The sequence below is a fragment of the Neofelis nebulosa genome, chromosome X (genome assembly GCF_028018385.1).
Source record: "Neofelis nebulosa isolate mNeoNeb1 chromosome X, mNeoNeb1.pri, whole genome shotgun sequence".
Classification (NCBI taxonomy): Eukaryota; Metazoa; Chordata; class Mammalia; order Carnivora; family Felidae; genus Neofelis; species Neofelis nebulosa.
Genome location: NC_080800.1, coordinates 60,152,525 through 60,171,801, shown reverse-complemented (window position 1 = coordinate 60,171,801; position 19,277 = coordinate 60,152,525). Strand labels below are relative to the sequence as shown.

Sequence of the window (19,277 nt, the reverse complement as noted above, 5' to 3'; positions counted from 1 at the left end):
TTGTAGGGAAGCCCAGAACTGAAGGGAGAGGCGGAAAGAGAAGGCAAGCAGCATCCTGCGTGGGCAGCTTCTGAGAGACCATCCTCGCCTTGTCCTTCTTGTACTCCTGTTTTTCATCCCATCCCCACCCCTAGCCTGCTGAGTATCAATAGCTGTGGGCCAGAATCAGATGAGTAAATAAGCCAGACACTAAATATTTCAACCCAGAAAGGGAAAAAGAGAGGGGATGTGAAATCCAGCCCCAATTTTCTTCTTCTCCAACTTCTTGGATCTTATTTGTGCTGTCTTCTGTTTTAAAGATGGTTTTGAAAGTCCGGTGGATATATTTCTGCATCACCCAGGAGTCGGGCTATTTGTGGAAGGGCAGGGCAGGGCATCTGACCTTGGCTTTTCTTTCCTGCTCCCTTCACATTACAGTCATACCAGAGGCCACTAAAGAGTAGGCATGTTTTGATGGTGTAGCTTACAAATGCAAAATAATCACCAATGTTGAAAAGTGACACTATTTAATATTAAAACAAAATCTGAATTTCTGGCATCTCAAAAAACTGGAAAATGTGGCAACCTGGGTCAGGAATTCCAGATGAGAATGAACACAAAAGCTTAGAAGCAGCTGTCCCCTTAGACAAGGTGCAAACTGTCCAATTTTCCACAGTCCCCACTTCTCCTTGTGGTGCTTCAGGCATGGGGGGCCACTTATCATGCCTGTGCTTGTCTTTGTTTGTACATGACCTGCTTCACTCACGTATGTTAACTTCTTGGGCCTTGTCAGCATTTTTCAGTTTAAATCCCTGATTTACATCCAGCTACTTATTATTTCCAAAACACTCCTCCACATTTGCCTTTATTCCACCCTCTGTGTGGAACACTACCCACAGCCTACCTAGAAAATGGTTACCCATCCTTTAAGATCCAACCAAAACTTCATATCCCCATGAAGCTTCATGCAAGCAGAGTTGGGGATTTCCTCCTCTAGATTCTCGTGGCATCTAGTCCAAGGTTCCGTCATTATTGTTTACCCATTGGATTATAATGATATGTTTATATGTCTGTTTCTGCTGCTATGCTGTGTGTTCCCCAAGGACAGGGAATGGGTCTACCTTATCCTTGAATCACCAGCTCCTAGTGCGGGTGTGACACATAGGAAACACTCAAATGCTTGTTAAATAAATGATGACTGGCTAGCGAGATAAAAAGGGGGTTATGAAGCATCCACCCAGTATAGATACTGACTGTCCCTTTATGGGACTAGAGGCAAGTTGGGTGGCACCTGAGTAGTCCTAGTTTCCCCGAAGTGGTAGCTATGTGAAGTCAGTCTCATTTGGCACTGAGTGCTTGGTGTAGAGTCTGACACACTCCAGGTGCTCAGGGACTAAAAGAATTGAGTCCATCTGACCAAGGAGAATGACACTTGAACTTCAGTTTGGGTTTGGAGTGCTCCAGGGGCCAGTCTACCTCACTCTGGTTTAGAATACTGCCTTCAGCACAACTTAGCTCTGGGACTCTGGGCAAGTGACTTAACATCCCTGAGGTTCAATATCCAAACCACAAAAAAAATGGAAATAAAAATACTTCATTATAGAGTAGATATGAGGAGGTAAACAAGGTACCTCTAGACCAAGTGACATGCTGCAGTCAGTTAATATGTGTTTGGGCCCTTTGTTAGTCTGGATTAGTAAGAGAGTATGAGTGTGTGAGAATTAGTGGGTATGTTCAATAAAATGTGGAACTGCATAGATATGATCTGTGTTCCTATATAGCTCTGAGTCCTTGGGGTACCTTCTCAAGGAAAGATTAGGGCACATCCCTTAAAAGGAAGAATCCTGGGGCGCCTGGGTGGCGCAGTCGGTTAAGCGTCCGACTTCAGCCAGGTCACGATCTCGCTGTCCGTGAGTTCGAGCCCCGCGTCAGGCTCTGGGCTGATGGCTCAGAGCCTGGAGCCTGTTTCCGATTCTGTGTCTCCCTCTCTCTCTGCCCCTCCCCCGTTCATGCTATGTCTCTCTCTGTCCCAAAAATAAATAAAAAACGTTGAAAAAAAATTAAAAAAAAAAAAAGGAAGAATCCTGTTTGAGGATGGTCAACAAAAGCTCCAAAGAGTACTAAGCTTAATTCCTCCATCAGAGGCTGCCCATGGGCACAGCAGAGCTCTGGCCCTCCACCACTCCCTTCCTATAGTGCCCACAATGCCCCTAGGTATGAACGCTACACTTTCTTAACCCATTTTGGGTTGCAGTTTCCTCATCTATGTAACGGGAATGGTAACAACTGCTTGGAAGGTTGGGTAGGTAATCTAAAAGCACTTAACTTGGTGTTAGTGTACAAAGCAGAAGCTCAATAAACATTAGGGTTCTTTCTCTTCCCTGGAATCATAGGACTGCAGGCTAACACATGAAAACTGGCAGAGGGAGGGACACTGAGTGTGCATTGTACTCTGAAGGGGATGGGCATGAAAGTGACAGGTACAGGAGGAATTTTAATAGGGCCATGATGAGATGAGACTGAAGAATTGAGAATGGATGCAGAAGATGCATGGGTGAGTCCAAAATGTGAGGGTGGGTGGGTTTCTGACTGAGTCCTGAATACCCACAACAACTTCACATGGCACCCAGTTGACCTGATGCAACCAGCAACCATCTAACCTAAAAGGCCCAGACTGTGGTTAACCAATGTTTCTGAGATTTCCAACAGACACCACATGGGGATTATTGATTGGAAGTGTACCTGCCACTGAACTTGACTGAACTCGAAGTAGTAGGCTTTTTTGAATGGTTCAAAAGATATTTCATAGTGGCATTGTTTATAAACAGTGAAAAATGAGAAGAAATGTAAATGTCTAACAACTGGAGAATGGATAACTGAATTGTGGTACAGCCATTATGTGGAATAGTATACAGCAATAAAAATGAATTAATTATAACTCATGTATCATCATGGATAAATTTTTTTAAAAGAAAGCTACAGAAGAATATGTATGCACAGCATGATGTCAATTATATAAATTTTAAAAACATGCAAAAATAATATGTATTGTTTATGGATGCATACATATGTGGTGAAAGTATAAATACATGCATGGGAATTAGAAACAGATACTGGCTTTTTATAGGCTAGGATGGGGTAGAACTCACAGCTAGATCATGATAAGTTATTTCTTAGCAAAGATCTGAAGCAAAGGTGGCAAAATGTTAAGATTTTACATTTTTCTCTCTACTTTGCTAAATGTTTTAAAGACTTTATAATTTTGAAAATTCATGGCAACAAAGGGTCTCAGGCTGCCCCTGCCTCATCCTTTTATACACACTCCTTTGTTGAGAACCTGCTGCAACAGGCATGAGACTGGTGGTATATCATGTTTCTCCTAACCATAAATCATTTATGACATTCATACAACCCTGGGGAAGGAAGTACCACTTTCACCTCATTTTATAGAGGAGGCACTTGAGACTCAGGTGAAGTGACTTGTCCAAGGACAAAAAGTGCAATTAGATCCCAGGCTCCCAGGCCCCACTCTCATACCCTGCACCTAGAAATATGAGTCCTATGCTGCCAAAGAAAACTGGGATTCTTTGAGGTTCCTGGTGCTTTGGATTCTGTGTTAAAACGATTGATCAGCCTTTCTCAATCTTTTACCCAGTGGCAGAGGCAACCCAGGTCTGGCATCTCCCAGCCCTCCACCCAATGATAGAAAGTGGCCTAGGCAGACCTTTCCTTCACTGGTGGCACTAGCAGAGGTTGAGTGGGAGCCCTGTTGACACTGGATTTCCAAGAGAGTTGGCTGGGTGAGCCACTCTCTGCTTTGTAGCCTTATATCTCTCACTGTTTACCAAGAGCAAGAAGCCTGGGGAATCACCATCTGCCACCACTAGACCACTAGGAATCAAGTAGGAGCTCCACAGGCATCTGTCCTGGAAAAGCTTTCCTTATTCACAGGTCTGGTGTCTCCCACCGCCACCTAGTAGTATCAGTCCTACAGAAGTGCACTCTGTTCCTGTGGAAAGCACCAGTAGGATGAGAAAAGTAGGCCAGAATACCACTGCATGGGCTCTGAAAACGAAATTGTCATTGGAACCACAGCCCACAGAAGTAGGTCAGGACCTACCTATGAAATCTATACAGAATGATTCTCTGCTAAAATAGAAGATTAAAATATGATCCAGATTCTTCTAACATAATATCTAAAAGGTCCAGTATACACACAAAAAATCACTCATCATATCAAGAACCAGGAAAATCACAACATGAATGATAAAAGACATATGCCGATGTCTTTTGGCATATGTCAGATGTTGGCATTAATGAATAAGAATTTTAAAGCAGCCATCATAAAAAGCTTTAACAAATACTTTTGAAAAATAAAAATAGAAAATCTCAACCAAAGTAATAGAAGATAAAAAAGAACCCAATAGAAATTATAGAACTGAAAATACAATAACAAAAACTCACTGAATAGGCTCAACAGAAGAAAGACTATGACAGAGGAAAGGATCAGTGAACTTGAAGGTGGAACATAGAAATTATAGATTCTGAATAGCAGAGAGAAAATAGACTGAAAACACATGAACAGAGCATCAGAGAACTGTGGGACAATAACAAAAGATCTAAGATTTATATCATCAGAGCCCCAGAAGGAGACAAGAAATAAAGTGAGACTAGAAATAAAAGTGAAAGCTCCCTAAATTTGGTAAAAGACATAAGCCTACAGATTCAAGAAGGTAAGCAAACCCAAATAGCATACACCCAAAGAAATTCACACCAAGAAAAGTTATTTAAAAACTTCTGAAAATTTAAATACAAAGACAAAAGTAATCAGAGAAAACAATCCATTATCCACAGTGGACAAACATTTCAACTGAGCAAATTTTTCATCAGAAATCATGGAATCCAGAAAAAAAAGTAGCACATTTTTTAAGTACTGAAAGAAAAGTGCTGTCAACTTTGAATCCTACATCCAATGAAAATATCTTTCAGGAATGAAGGGGAAATCAAGACATTCTCAGAGGAAGGAAAGCTAAGAGAATTTGTCATCAGGAGACCTACTCTGGGAGAATAGCTAACGGAAGCTCTCTAAACATAGGAAATGATTAAAGAAGGAATTTTGGAACATCAGGAAGGAAGAAAGCACATGGTATGCAGGAATATGAATAAATACAGTAGGGTTTTCTTCTCTTAAATTTTCTAGATTATGTTTCATGGTTGAAGAAAAAAACTATAATACTGTCTAATGTAGTTCTAAATATATGTAGAAGAAATATTTAAGACAATTATAAATGGGGGTAGATTAAAAAGTCATAAAGGGAAGTAATATTTCTATACTTCACTTGAACTGGTGAAGTGACAACACCAGCAACTGTTTATAATATAATATAATATAATATAATATAATATAATATAATTCCCTACAGCAAAGTTATACAAAGAGACATACTCAAAGACACTACAGATACATCAGAATAGAATTCTAAAAAGTGTTCAAGTAACCCACATGAAGACAGGAAAAGGAAAGCAGAAAACAAAAAATAAAGTGGCAAACTTAAGCACTAACATATCAATAATTACAGTAAATGCAAATGGTCTATATATTAAAACTGAAAGATACAGATTACGAGAGTGGACTAAAAAACATAACCCAACTACATCTTGTCCACAAGAGACTCACATCAAATGTAACAATATACGTAGGCTGAAAGGAAGAAGATGATAAAAGATATGTCATGCAAACATTAATTTTAGAAAGCAACAGAGACTGTATTGATATCAGATAAAGGAGACTTTAGAATTAAGAAAATTACAAAGAAAAAAAGAAATTACCTATGATGAAAGGATACATCCACCAGGAAGTCAGCAATCCTAAATGTGTATATAAAAAATAATAGAGCTGCAAAATACAAGAAGCAAAAGCTACCAGAGCTGAAAGCAGATATAGGTGGATCCACAATTATAACTGGGGACTTACAAATTCCACTTGCAATAATTGATAGACCTACTACACAGAAGAACTCAACAACACAATCAACTCATAGGATCTAACTTACATACATAAAACACTCCACCCAATAAGAACAGAGTACACATTTTTCTCAATCATTCATGGAACACCCATTAAGATGAAGTGTATCCTAGAATATAAACAAACCTCAATACATTAAAAATATCTGAGGGGAACCTGGGTGGCTCAGTCAGTTTAGTGTCTGACTCTTGAGCTCAGGTCATGATCTCACAGTCGTGAGATTGAGCCCCATGTCGGGCTCTGTGCTGGATGTGGAGCCTGCTTAAGATTCTATCTCTCTCTCTCCTTTTGCCCGTCCTCTGCTTGTGCTCTCTGTCTCTCTTTCAAAACTTAATGAATGATTTTGGTTTGAATGCTCCTGGTTTGCAAACTGTCTTTCTGGTGTGTGCACAATAAACTTCTACTAATTGCTACTTCAAAACAAAAACAAAAACAAAACAAAACAGAATGAATGAATTAATGAATAAATAAATAAAAATATTTGAAGTCATATTGAGTGCGTTCTCTGACTATAATGGAATCAAAATTAAAATCAATTTTAAAAAGACAACAGGAACATCTCCAAGCATGTAGAAATTAAACGACACACTTCTAAATAATCATGGGTCAAAGAGGACGCCTCAAAGAAAAAATTTAAATACACTGAACTTGGTAAAAATTAAAATACAACATACCAAATTTGTTGGATCTAAAACAGTACTTAGAGGGAAATTTATGGCACTAAATGCTTATATCAGTAAAGGGGAAAGGCTTTAGATCCATAATTTGGAAGTTCCTTCCCCAAGAAAGTAGAAAAGAAAAATAGACCCAAAGCAAGAAGATTTAAGGAAAGAATAAAGATAAGAGCAGAAATCAATGAAATTGAAAATGAAAAAGCAACTGAGCAAAAACAATGAAACAAAAGCTGGCTCAAAAAAAATCAACAAAATTAATAAACCTCTAGCAAGATAAACAAAGGTGAAAAAGAGAGAAGACACAGATCATCAATATAAGGAATAAAACAGGGATATCAGCACAGATCCTGAAACCATTAAAGATAGAATAAGCAAATATTATGAACAACTTAACACTCAAATTCAACAGCTTAGAATAAATGGACCAATACTTCAAAACCACAAATTACCAAAGCTCAATCAAGAAATGGATTGTCTGGGGCGCCTGGGTGGCTCAGTCGGTTAAGCGTCCGACGTCAGCTCAGGTCACGATCTTGCGGTCCGCGAGTTCGAGCCCCGCGTCGGGCTCTGGGCTGATGGTTCAGAGCCTGGAGCCAGCTTCCGATTCTGTGTCTCCCTCTCTCTCGGCCCCTCCCCCGTTCATGCTGTGTCTCTCTCTGTCTCAAAAATAAATAAACGTTAAAAAAAAATTAAAAAAAAAAAAAAAGAAATGGATTGTCTGAATAGTCCTATGATTTAAAAAATTGAATTCAAAATTTGAAAAGCTTCCAAAAAAGAAATCTCCAGGCCAAGGTGGTTTCATTGGAGAATTCTACCAAACATTTAAAGAAAAATTAACACCAATTTTACATAGTTTTTTAGAGAAAATAGAAAAGGAGGGAACACTCCCCCAATTCATTTATGAGGTCAGTATACAGACCAATGGCACAAAATAAAGAACGCAGAAACAGACCCACAAAATACACCCAACTGATTTTGACAAAGGTGCAACAGTAATTCAATACAGGAGGGATAGCCCTTTCAACAAATGGTACTGAAAGAATTGAGACCCACAGGCAAACAAACGAACAAACACCCAAAATCAAATCAAAATGAAACAAAACAAAAACACCTCCAAACAAAACAAAACCAACAACTTCAGCCTAAACCTCACACTTTACAAAAGAATGAATTAACTCAAAATGGGTTAGAGAAAATCTAAGGTGAGACAAAGAGTTCTTGGACTTGATGCTGAAAGGACAAGGTATAAAAGGAAAAATTGAAAAATTTTATAAATTCAACCTCATTAAAGTTAAAACTTTTTGCTCTGTAAAAGGCCATGAAAACACAAGTTGCAGAGTAGTGGAAAGTATTTGCAAACCACATAGTTAACAAAGGACTAGTATCTAGAATACATAAAGCACTTTCAAAACTCAAAAGTAAAAAAAAAATGAACAATTCAATTAGAAAATGGACAAAAGCCATGAACAGACATTTCACTGAAGAGGATATACAGATGGCAAATAAACTCATGCAAAGATGTTCAACATCATTAGCCATTAGGGAAATGTAAGTTGAGGCCACAGTGCAGTATCACCACACCTATCAGAATGGCTAAACTTATGGGAATGCAAGCTGGTGCAGCCACTCTGGAAAACAGTATGGAGGTTCCTCAAAAAACTAAAAATAGGGGCACCTGGGTGGCTCAGTCTGTTAAGTGTTGGACTTCAGCTCAGGTCACGATCTCGCACTCTGTGGCTTTGAGCCCCACATCAGGCTCTGTGCTGACAGCTCAGAGCACGGAGCCTGCTTCGGATTCTGTGTCTCCCTCTCTCTCTCTCCCCTCCCCCACTCGTGCTATGTCTCTCTCTCTCAAAAATCAATAAATGTTAAAAAACTTTTTTAAAAACCTAAAAATAGAACTACCCTACGACCCAGAAATTGCACTACTAGGTATTTATCCAAGGGATACAGGTGTGCTGTTTTGAAGGGACACATGCACCCCAATGTTTATAGCAGCACTATCAACAATAGCCAAAGTATGGAAAGAGCCCAAATGTCCATCAATGGATGAATGGATAAAGAAGATGTGGTATATATAAACACACACACACACACACACACACACACACACACACAAATGGAGTATTACTCGGCAATCAAAAAGAATGAAATCTTGCCATTAGCAACTACATGGATGGAACTGGAGGCTATTACGCTAAGTGAAATTAGCCAGTCAGAGAAAGACAAATATCATATGACTTCACTCATATGAGGGCTTTAAGAGACAAAACAGATGAACATAAGGGAAGGGAAAGAAAAATAATATAAAAACAGGGAGGGAGACAAAACATTAGAGACTCATAAATATGGAGAACAAACAGAGGGTTACTGGAGGGGTTGTGGGAGGGGGGATGGGCTAAATGGGTAAGGGGCATTAAGGAATCTACTTCTGAAATCATTGTTGCGCTACATGCTAATTTGAATATAAATTTAAAAATAAAATTAATTAAAAAAGAGAATGGCTAAACTTAAATAACAAACAAACAAAACAAAACAAAAACCCATAGCGACCACACCAAATGCTGGTGAAGATGTTGAGAAACTGGATCACTCATACACTGCTGGTGGGAATATGGCATGATACAGCCACTCTGGAAAATAGTTTGACAATTTCTTTAAAAATTAAGCATGCAATTACCATACAACTTAGCAATTGCACTCTTGGGCATTTATCCCAGACAAATGAAAACTTATGTTCACAGACAAACCTGTTACATAAATGTTCATAGTAGCTTTACTCATAACAGCCCCAAACTGGAAACAACCCAGATGTCCTTCAACAGGTGAATAGTTACACGAACTAGTAGTGCATTCATACCATGGAATACTACTCAGCAAAAAGAAGGAGTTTACTAATAGATGCAACAACTTGCAAGTACCTCAATAAAATTATGCTCAAAGAAAAAAGCCAGAATTGAAACATTACATATGATATGAATTCCTCCATATAACATTCTTGAAATAACAAAACAATATATACTCTTGGAGAATAGACTCTTGGTTGCCAGGGTCTAGCCATGGGGGGTGGGGGTGGAGAGAAGGTAGTGGGTGGGCATGAATACCAAGAGGTAGCACCAGGGGGATCTTTGTGGTGATCAGAGAGTTCTGCATCTCGATTGTGGGGAAGGTTACACAAATCTATATGTGTGATAAAATTGCATGCATACAATACATACACACACTCACATACCAAGTGGATGTAAAACTGGTGAAATCTGAATAAGCTCTGTGGATTGTACCAATATAAATTTCTTGGTTTTGATATTGTGCTATAATTATGGAAAATGTCAACATTGGAGAACACTGGGTGTGGGGTCACAGGACCCCCTGTACATTTTTTGCGACTTCCTGTGAATCTGTAATTACTTCAAAATAAAGAATTTTTTAAAGAGGGTTGGTTTATGTATTTGGTGTATTTATTTCCTAAGATGTCAGAGCTCGGTTTTTTAGGAGAGGTCGTAAGTCACTATATGGGAAAGCAGGGAAGGGAGGAAAACCAGAATTTGCTGAGAACCTGCTCTAGGCCAGACAATTCACATACACATGATCTTATTTAGTTCTCAAGACAACCCTGACAAGGTTGGCGTTTTATTCTCATTTCACGATGAAGGAAATGAGACTTAGGTTCAGGGCTTATCCAAGTTAGTAGCTAATAATTCCCGATTGAAACTAATGAGTAGAAAATGTTTATGTGTGCTAAGTGCTATTCATGAATTACCTCATTTAATACTCAAAATAACTATGTAAGGCAGGTATTAGTATTACCCCCATTGCACAGATGAGGGTCCTCAGGATTCAGAGAGGTAAAGTGACCTGCCCAATATCACGCAGCATTGGAGATGTGGAATCAGGATCCAAGTCAGGCGTGTGTGAGTCTGATGCTTTTTTCCTCAACCCCAAGGCATTTCCCAAAGTAAAATGGGGTCAGAAATGCATTTCAAATACTGGAATTAAAATAAAAAATTTTATTGACTGGGTGGCGCAGTCAGTTAAGCGTCCGACTTCAGCCAGGTCACGATCTCGCGGTCTGTGAGTTCGAGCCCCGCGTCAGGCTCTGGGCTGATGGCTCAGAGCCTGGAGCCCGTTTCCGATTCTGTGTCTCCCTCTCTCTCTGCCCCTCCCCCGTTCATGCTATGTCTCTCTCTGTCCCAAAAATAAATTAAAAACGTTGAAAAAAAAATTTAAAAAAATAAATAAATAAATAAATAAAATAAAATAAAAAATAAATAAATAATTTAGTTTAAAAAAAAAACAGGAAATTCATTTCCAATTCCATGGCAGAAATGAGTCCTCCTTGGTGCCCTCAATAAGTCCTATGTGGTCTCCTATCCGATCCCCTAGAAAGCTTTATTGCATATATACTTCCTCATGTCTGCCTCTCCCTCCAACTGTTAAATTACCTGAACTCCTTTAGAGATAGAACCGTGGTTTACTCATGTTTTTGACTCTAGAGCTTGCCATGAGGTAGGGGCACAACTGATGTCTGGTGCACGGACAAAAGAAATTAGAGATCACTTTAAATCCTGTGAACAATTCTCTCCTCACTAAGGGGGCTGGACCTGGGAATATTTGAGAGCACGCCCTTACCAGCACCCCACAAGGCTGGGCTGGGTAGACCGGTGGACCTGGCTCTCTTTGATACTCCATCACAACCACTGGTGTGCTAGAGCCAGTTTGTCCTTCCTCACCGGAGCCAATTGTTAAATTTTTAGAATTTTGCAAGCCAGTTATTAAACTGTAGCTTGAAATCAGCCATGGTGGGAATATTTATGCCACAAAAATTGGCAGACACTACAAAGCCCAGCACCCCCACTACACACACCAGAACTGGCTGTTAAACATTTACCAGCACACCGCTGAACACAAACATTTGGTTATAGCACTTTGGGACATGTAAATAAAGAACACCAAGGGGAAGGGGCAAAAGTGAACCTTCTGTGGTGCTTCAGATGTTCTATACCTTGATCTGGGTGGTGGTTACACACATGTATATGTATGTAAAAATTCATTGAGCTGTGCATTGACAACTAGTGTACTTTATGCAATTTACTGCATGTATGTTTTCCTGAATGAAAATAAACTCCCAAGGTACCCAAAGAGCTGTGGATTGATCCTGGATGCTCCCTGCAGGGATCCCACTTACTAAGATGCACGATGAGCCCTGGCCATATTGATCTGCGTCACAGATGATGCAGCTCTGTTCAGCGCATTATCTATTGCACAGGAGGGGGCAAAGGTGGTACAAGTAGCTGCTGGCATCAGGAATCCGAATCCCTTAGCAACTTTTCTTCGTCACTGTTGCTGTCATCTCTCACCTACGTTATTCCTGGCCCTGTGGCTAGAGATGGTGCTGTTTGCTGACGGGCAGCATGACTCACTACTCAGCAGATCATTTTCCTAATTAAGTGGAGAGATGGATGGATATTTTCCCATACTTGGGCAGAAACCTCACTCACTTGGATCTTTTTACTAGAATCACTCAGCTTTACATTTCAGGGGAAATTTTCTCCACTTAAAAGAAAATAGTACACAAAAGCTGCTGCTCCCCTCAGATGATGAGACTTGTGGAGAAAATGGAGAGGAAACATTTCTCAAAAATACACCCTCACCAGGGAGAGGAAGCAACCTTTACTGAGTTTCTTCCATGAAGTTGTTCTAGATGGGAAGGCCCAGCTCCCTATTTTATCTCTAGAATGCTGGCTGGCATTTAACCTTTCCAACACAATCCCCCTGCTTTCCCTTCCCCCTTCCCTTCAGCAACCCAGCTGAACAACTTGCTTCAGGCAGCTGCTTTATTCTGGGAAGGAATGACAGGAACTTGCAGGCAGAGCCTGTGATCCAGGAAGTGGGCATTAAACATGAGAGAGCAGAGGGTCCTACCTGCAAGAACAGGAGGTCTGGCTCTGTGACAGCCCTTCATGGGAGTCAGGAGCAGCCATGGTGGGATTTGAAGGGTGAACAAGGGATAGTAAGTTTGCAGAGTGTCGACATCATAGCCTCGAGAAATCACACAGTCCATTCCCCATTTCTGTTCCAGGCTCAGAAATAACCCCTCAGATAAGCCTAGGTCAAGCCCAAAACGGCCAGAGTGCAGTGTAGACAGATATTGCTAGGCAGGTTTGTTTTTTAAGTAGGGTGGTGGTAGTTCCTGGCAGTCCCACTCGGCCCCTCTTAGCCAGCGTCACGAAACTCACACATCCACTCACCCTACTCCCATTTCTGCCCAAGCAGGGTGAGCAGGCCCTGGCATTGGTCTCATTGCCCCTTTACTGTATTCATTGGGCCCTTATGCAACCTGCCAGTTATGAGACCAAGCCTGAATCCCAATCCTACTAGGATAGGGTTATACTTCTCATGCAGCTTTTGCCAGACTTTTTTTCATAGGAGCTACTTCCTATAACACACACACACACACACACACACACACACACACACACACATGCATGCACAGGCGTGCGCGCGCCTGTCTGTGCCATGCCTAAGACTTCCACATCCAACGGACCACCTAAGAACCGGTATTCACAACCCCACCCCTTCCTCAACAGCCTAGGTGGCTGAGATCCCAGAATGCCTCCTGCCCAAGTTATGACAACTCATTAAGTCAAGAAGAACAGTCCTCAGATGTGTTTGGCAAATCCAACCAATGCTTGGCCCACATTTGATGCTGAAGGCCCAACCAGGGGCCCAGCTCTACCCCTAATGTCTAAAGATGCGCCTGACTGCCACTTCTGCCTGGGAGGGGTTAGGCTAAACTTCTGCATCCCTGCTGATTCCTGATCTTCAAAGTCCTCCCCAGTGGTTGAGGTCATGTTTGGGGCTCAGGCCCAAGTCTCTTTCAAGAGAAAACAATTGTCAAGTGAGACTTACCTACTCTAGTGCCAACAACATCAGCACTTATCATGCTCTCATCAGGTCACCTGAGTGCACTAGAAGCTGGTGCCTCTTCCACTCTCAAATGGGCTGGGATGTGGGCGAGGGAAAGGAGGAATAGAGACCTGGCAAAGGAGGTCAGGTGGGAGGACCAGCTGCCATATTGGGTTGTCAGTTTTTCCACATAGGCAATGGGCACCAATAGGCATTTAACAGATGTTTGTTGAATACATATACAAATAAATGCATGGATGAATCCCAAAATATATAGGGAAAACATTCTTGAGCTTACAGAAATCTCTATCACCAGCCCAGTTTGCCTTCTCTACCTCTTTCTTTGTGTTCCCACCTTTCAGGTAAGTATCATTAAGTCCTTTTCTCTGAAGTGTAAACTGAGTCCTTAAAAATTAAGAACCTTGCTTGTCATCATCCCAGAAAGGTGAAAACAAGCCCAAGAAGACCTTACAATGGCTCCTGAGCCTCGGCAAATGCAACTCGAGCAGACTGAATCCCATTTACCTCATCTGAGAGGTTACATGCCACCAGAGTATCATGGACAGACAGATGGCTGGGGCTGGATGTATTCCCATCTGCCTTTCTCATGGGATTCCCAGCACCCCTCTGGCTTCAGTTCCTCCAGCAGCAAACTCAACACTCCACAGTCCCAAACTCCCACCCAGCAGGGGTTGAGTAGGCAACTCACAAGTGGGGCAGGGGGACAGGCTGCATGGACCAAGCCTCTCTGAGCCTACAGACACCCGAACACAGAGCCCCTGGTGGAATCACCGAGAGGATTGTGGCCAAAGCCTATCCATCTTCTTCCTGACTCAGTTACCAAGGTTCTTGAAGGTCCTGAGGGTCCCCCTCCCATTTCCCACCAGGTCCGTATTGGACTCCCCAGACCTCACTGAAAGGGCGAAGGTTAAAATGTCCCAGCCACGTACCTAGTCATTCCAGCAACTTGCCCAGCAGTCCTCCAGATCGTGTGCTCGGGAGCTGGAGGAGGGACAAGGTGAGAGGACAAGGCTGCTGGGGAAAGCCCTGGGCTCCGTAACCTCCTGGCCAAGTTAACAGACTTTCCAAACTAAGGCCGGAGGAGGGACGAGCAAAGGAGAGAAAGGAAAGGAGGCAGGACCAAAGCTAACCCTTTCTTTTTTCTTCCTAAACTCAATCCAGATTCGCCTTCTGAGGGCTGCTTGAAACTGATCCCCGCGTCTCTGACTCGTCCTTTCTTAAAGACATAGTCTCCACTTTGGGGCGGGTGGTGGGGGAGGGGAGAGAGGAAAATCTCACCTAGCTAAAATATGTCCCAGAACAAAAGATGAGGGGAAGGCAACACGATCACAGAACCCCAAATGTCCCACACCTGCACTCTTGATTCAGACTCAGAGCTAGAGGTTTCTTTGACATTCTCTCAGAGCAGCCCACTCAAGACCTCTTCTGGGTGACTCAGGAGACCCTGTTAGAAACACAGGGCCATGGTGGGGAGTTGGTCAGTTTCCAGGAACTGGAAGATTAGGAGCCAAAGCTGAGTGTGGGAAAAGGAGCACAGGATGAGGAGTCCTGCTTCTACCACTGCTCCCTATGTCACTGAGAACAAGTCACCTTCCTCCTTTCTGCCCCTGTTTCCTTTCTTGACATGTGAAAACATAATAATCACAGCCCTACTGAGCTCCCAGCTTGCTGCAGTCTCCTGTTACAGCAGAAGGCAGCACCCTTGGGGACCTGGTATCTGATCCCGGTTCTGCTCTGGCTGCCAGATATTTACATGGACTGGAGTTGGGACCTTCTGCTGTGTTGGGTGAAGGTGGAATCTGGGTGTGAGCTTGTGAGTGGGTAGATGGGGAGCCATTTTGTTTGTGTCTGGGAGAAGGAGGAGGAATAGACCGTCTCCTAGGTTCCTTGCAAGGTGTTAGCAACCCATCAGAAGCTACCATTCGAGGGCACAGAAAGAGACTGTGAGCACATCCTCATCTTGCCTTCACCCCCATATTTCCCATTTCCTTCTGTGGGAAAACCACCTAGGACATCATCCTGGCGGGACCTGGAGCCAGGCTCTGGCTCTGGTGGCTCCACTGTAGCTCTTTCTTACTGCGGGCTCCAGCTCCTCTTCCTCCCTATAGCTGCCCACTTCCTCTCCACGCCTGGGCTTCTGTTCCTTTTCATTCTGTCTGCAGAGCAGGACATGGTCTCCAAGCTTCTGCCTCCTTCCTCATTGTCCCCAAAGAGCAGCACACAGCCCCATTTCCTTTTGAGGGCATAGCTCTTAGCTGTCTCTGCATTAGAATCTCCTGAAGAACTTTGGAAAAAAGCTCCTAGTTGAGCCTCATCCCTGGAGTCAGGTCCTGTTAGTCTGGGGGTGGGGGTGGGGACTGGGCACTGCCATTATGAAAGCTCTGCAGGTGATTTCAATGTGCAGTCAGAGGTGTGAACCACAGATTTGAGGGTTTCTGCTGCTTACTACATCTGGGAATCAGGGCAATGGTGACCAGATAACAGGTATGGGGAAGGACAAAGGGTCAGCATTTCCCAAAGTTCTTCCAGAAGCCCCAGGCTCCCTCCATGCATCCCTCTCAGAAGAAGATAATAGCAATGGCTCACACCACAGTGTCAGGGACAGTGCCAAAGGCTTTTTGTGTTACTTCACTGAATCCTTACCACCACTATCATCTTATGAGGTACCATTATCATCCTCTTTTTATAGTTGAGGAAATTGAGGCATCAAATTGGTCTGTGAGTGTACAAGGGACAGACCTGGGATTTGAACTCAGGCATGCAGCTGTCAGCCATTATTTTGCATCCCTCTGGGTGCAGTAGAATCAAGCCTGGTAATGTTCTCAGATGCTCCCCTTCTCCCTGGAAGTGCCCTCAATCTATACCTCACATCTGAGGATGCTCTGGGGCTGAAAAAGTAGTGTCACCTAGTGTGCATTCAGGTGTCCTTTGACTTGGGGGGTCATTTGTATTTGAGGGAGCTGCATTTGAGGGCTGACATTCACCTTTCAAGGAAGACAGAGAGCTGTAGTGGTTACAAAGTGGACTCTGGTCAGACACACCTGGATGCATGTCCCAGCTTGGCCACTTACTTGATGGTGACTGTAGAGATAAGGCTCCTTCCTTGCTAGTCTTGGTTTCCTCATTTGTCAAGTGGAATAATCATACCCAGCTCATGGGGCTGCTGTGAAAAAATATAGGTGAAGTGCCTGGCACAGAGGGGTGCTCAGTGCACATGCTTCCCAAGTCTTCAGCCTACCCAATATCAGAAGAACCTTCTAGAGCATGCTGTGGACCCCTTTGGCGACCTGATGCTGCCTTTGTACCCTTTCTTGGGAAAAAAATGCTTTTTAAAAAACGTTTTTAATGTTTATTTATTTTTGAGGTGGGGGGGGAGGGCAGAGAAGAGGGAGACACAGAATCCGATGCAGGCTCCAGGATCCACGCTGTCAGCATAGGGCCTGACGCGGGACTCGAACTCACGAGCCACGAGATCATGACCCGAGCCAAAGTCAGATGCTTAGCCAACTGAGCCACCCAGGGACCCCAATGGATAAAATGCTTTTAAATGCATCCAATAAATTATGAAGGATTACAAAGGAAACTGATTACCGTATGCTGAAACACAATTTATAATCTAGTCATATGTGTTTCTTGATTACCACATTCAATATAACAAGATCTAGTAGTGGGTCTAATGACTACCATAATTAAAAAAAATTTAAATGTTTATTTATTTTTGAGAGAGAGAGAGAGAGAGAACACAAGTGCAGGGGGGGGGCATAGAGAGAAGGGGACACAGAATCTGAGGTAGGCTCCAGGCTGTCAGCACAGAGCCCAACACGGGGTTCCAACACATGAACCGTGAGATCATGACCTGAGCCAAAGTCAGAAGCTTAACCAACTGAGCCACCCAGGTGTCCCTATGACTATCATAATTTTGAGGTAGTGATGAGCATTCACGGTTTTTTGAGCTACCTGAAACAGGTGTAATGTGATATTAAAAGAGCTGTAATTCCACTGATCTCAGTCAACAGAGGCCACTAATAGCATTGCAGTTTATTGCTCTGAAGACAGATCAGCCTGCTCCTCTGCTCCTTAGGCTCATTAGCTGTGTGATCTAGTCCAACGTATTTAGCCTCTCTGTGCCTATCTTCTTAGATGTAAAACAGGGGTTGCTAGGAGGATGTGCAGAGTTAATGAGCATATGTAAAGTGCTTAGATCCTCAACTAGGAGGGAGCAGATGCTCTTTAAGTGTTAGCTCCTACTGGTTTGTTTGTTTTTTTTTTTTTTACAAATGAGCCTCTATAGATTAGGGTGCAGATCCAACCCCCAGAGCAAAGCACTACCTCCAGCTAAGTTCCCCTACTATGCAAAGTAACTCCCAACACCTCACGTAATACCATGCCATTTGTATTCTTTGGAGACCTGGGATCTTTAAATGTTTCCTTTAAAACTCATGCCAAGGCCAGGTCTTCTGAGGCCAAGAAGAGAGCTCCTTTTCAGGGACTGCCTGCCCTTGGGCTTTACCTCAGGAGAGTCCCCCAAGGCCTCTCCCTGTAGCCTCCCTCATGACTTCACTTGCTGTCCCCCCTCCCCCAGCTGTCCAGGGCACTGCAGTCACTGGCTCTGCCATGTCCTGGGCCTCCCATTTAAGAGTCTGGGGGTTGCCTACAAACTTCTAACAAGCTAAAGGGCAATTTGGAAAACTGCAGCCTCTCTAACTTATTGCAGTTGTCATGGGTCAGGGAGGGGGTTGATCCCCCCTTTCATTGTGCAGATGTGGCAACTTAGTCGGGCCCTCTCTCCTTCCACTCTTCACCCACCTCCCCGACTTGAGTCTGCTCTGCTGCTTGAGCCTTCCTAATCCATGCTTCTGTTCCCGTTGCATGCCAAGAATGTCAACAGCCTGGAGGAAGCTTACTGTTCATGAATCCAAGCTCCTTGAACACCACCCCACTCCACATCCTGCCAAGTCAGAGAGGAAGAAGCGGGGGCTGTGGTAGGGGAATGGAGCTAGCCAAGGTCTGATAGTCAGCAAGAAGGAGAACTGGCACTGAGACCCAGGTCAAGGGGTCACAGAATCTGAGTTCTAGAAAGAAGTTTAGTTTAGTGCCATTCCCATTACATCACCCACCTCTCAGAACCACACCCCCCTCCAAATCCTATTGTTTCAGGTAACAACTGGAAATGTTTTTGTCAGAACCAGAATCGCTACTTCCCTTTCTAGGCAATCATTTTGGAAAAAGCAGACAATACTCCATCTCCTTCTCCCACTTCTACCCCAGGCTTCTAAAGGTAGCCTTCCAGCATCTGTTGGCCCAACTTTCTTCCTTATCTGTTCTAGGCATGGACAGTCCCTGCCTGTTCATCAACCATGTTCCCAAATATTTCTACCATTCTGGGCCTCAAATCAGTTTGCCAATCTCATGTTATTAGACCTCCCTGTTGCCTTGAATCTCCTAGGATATATTAGACTGTGTCTGCCTGCCCTCTGTTGCCCTAACACCTGGTATCAGGCCTGCCATAGAATGGACATTCAGTCTTTAAGAAATGAGTGAATGAATGAAAGAAGATGCTTGTGTTGCAAGGGATAAAGAGAGGAATAAGACACAGATATCCCTGCCCTACAAGAGCTTAGAATGTACTTATAAAGACGATACATAAAATAATAGAAATATGTGAATAG

At 42.9% G+C, this 19,277-nt stretch overlaps 1 protein-coding gene across 1 annotated transcript in view; it reads right to left on the bottom strand.

Moving 5' to 3' along the window:
- The window catches only part of NHSL2 (NHS like 2), a 130,598-nt gene extending 115,852 nt beyond the window's left edge, over positions 1–14,746 (bottom strand). Inside the window, exon 1 of the mRNA XM_058713641.1 lies at positions 14,538–14,746. The gene's annotated coding sequence lies outside the window, so the exon portion shown is untranslated. The remainder of the gene's footprint in view (positions 1–14,537) is intronic.
- Between the last annotated feature and the right edge of the window lie 4,531 nt (positions 14,747–19,277).